Genomic DNA, 2,291 nt, shown 5'->3' with positions numbered 1-2,291 from the left:
TGAGGGTTTTTTTTTGGGGGGAAGAGGGGGAAAGACAAGGGGAGAGACAGGGAAGCTAGAGTAAAGAAAGTGGTGTTTGTTAGTACTTCAGACTTCAGGCATACAACTTGTGCAAAATAATAAAAACATCCTAATTGCCTTTTGTCTAGAAGGACCAGTTACTACACCTTGACTGTTAATCTCCTCCTGAAATCTGTCATGACGGTAAGCATCTCAAATTGTGCCAAAGCAACTGTTTCAGTTCTCTTATTCTGCAAGCACAGGTTAAGTCTGATCCTGCAAGCATAAGGTGGCTCAGCTGCACCCTGTGTTAGGAACACTAGCGTGAGCTCAGGCCCTGGCTGGTCTTTCCCGTTCACTATTTGACTGAGCAACGTAATGTTACACACTTGTTCTTATGCAACTTCCTTCCACTCCCCGCACAGATCTGCCTCATCTACTACCACTTGTCCAGGAAGGAAGTCAGGATGCTTCTACAGCTGTAATTCAGACATAAAAGTTTAGGGGCCATTCACTCTCTAGCTGGACCATTTATTTACAGGAAGACAGAATGTCAACAACATATGCAAGTCTTGGCCAACCTTTCCCCTTCAACTCACGCAACTAACAAACTGGTATAAAGGATACGTTCACAGTGTAGCCACGGTTTGTCTAGCAGAAGCTAATAGCAAATTGTTGGTCAATATTAAACTTGTATTAAATGCACTTACCTCTAATTCTTGCATTTAAAAGGCTTCTTGTAAATATAAGCTATAATTTATTGCACTTGTCACTGTATATTCATTGTGCTGTATCATTATAGAAAGACTGCTTTTTTAAAAAGTTTTTATTTAGAAAAATCTCAGTGTAAACAATTGTACCACTTTGATTTTATACAAGAAACTCATGAGATTGTGCTTCACTAGAAAGTTGTTAAAAACGTGATAATAAAGGCTTCCTTTAAGGCAGAAGTACATACATTGATCTAATACATCTGCCAGTACAACACAGCTTTCACTGTGGCCTTTTCACCCTTACATATTTTCAGATTGAACAGAATCAAAAGTTCTGGACAGACAATGAAGTGAAGTACCAAGAGAAATTCACTGATTCAAAAGTTCATTGCTGTTTTGCCTCTTTTTTTAAAAAGAAAACAAAAAAACAACCTACTCCATATGATGGACAAAAATCAGCATCTTGACAGATAAGTCAAGTTAGCCTGTAGCCATCCTCATTCCATGAGTTTCTGTGCACACGAGATGGCAGAATTCAGTCCTCGGTTTGCTGTTGTCTTTGTATCGTGACAGTCTCTGCAGTGTAAATTCTTTGGCTTTCAGTTATGTCTAACATGGAACATCTTATGCACCAAAGAATAGATCCATATTATAATCCAAGGCCTAGCATTCAGATTTATCAACGCTTACAGCTTTGAAAAAGGTTAAGGCTCAAGAAGAGTGGGGAACTATTTTACACTACTGTAGAATAGCTGAATGGAAAAAAAAAAAATTAAACGTACTGCTTGTTACTCTCTAAGTACTTTGAATAAGGAGCAGGTCAGCACAAAGTCTGGATTCAGGTGAGGGTAGGAAACGCGTGTCATCAGCTCTGAAGTCTAACTGATCATTTAATATTAACGGAGCAGTTATAATAGCGCCTATTCACTTTGGCTCTATATAAGTAGAGCATAGTTACTTCTCTGGAGCCGGACGGAAGCAGCCTACGAAATCCACCTGACACATGTACATTATGGCATCAGTAATGTTCAGGCACGTGTTACAGTACCATCACTTTCATTATGGCTAGACCTCCCACACTGAGAGGATTAACAGGAAACAACCAGCTCATGGTGGCCTGGTATCTTCCAAAGGTGTGTGTGTTTTCAACCTCCTGTGACGTTCCATTTCTTAACCAGCAGCTATATTAAGACAAATAGGGTTTCAAGTACAGTTGTAGAGGCAAAAGGGACTCAACACAGCTGTAGCTTTTACCTTTCTAGTAACGGTGGGCAGTTTGTAAGGATTACACTTTAACCAAATCTAACTTGAAGACAAAAATATTCTGCTGCTGCCCTTAAATTGGTTTTCTTAAGGTATTTTAGTCTCAAAGGAAACCATTTACACTTCATTGCGGAAACGCAGAAATGCAGTAGTACTACCCATGCTGAAAATATTCTCAATTTGCACAGTAACTACTTGTTAGTTTTCCTTCACACACAGGGTAACGTGCCTTTAACACACACACAGAGGGAAGATACCCATGTTTAGTACATTCAATTTCCTAAAAACAAATACACAAAAAAATGCCCCAATCCC

The sequence above is a fragment of the Vanellus vanellus genome (assembly GCF_965231255.1).
Source record: "Vanellus vanellus genome assembly, chromosome: 2".
NCBI lineage: Eukaryota > Metazoa > Chordata > Aves > Charadriiformes > Charadriidae > Vanellus > Vanellus vanellus.
The sequence above is the reverse complement of the archived record's forward strand: the minus strand, read 5'-3'. Positions refer to the sequence as shown.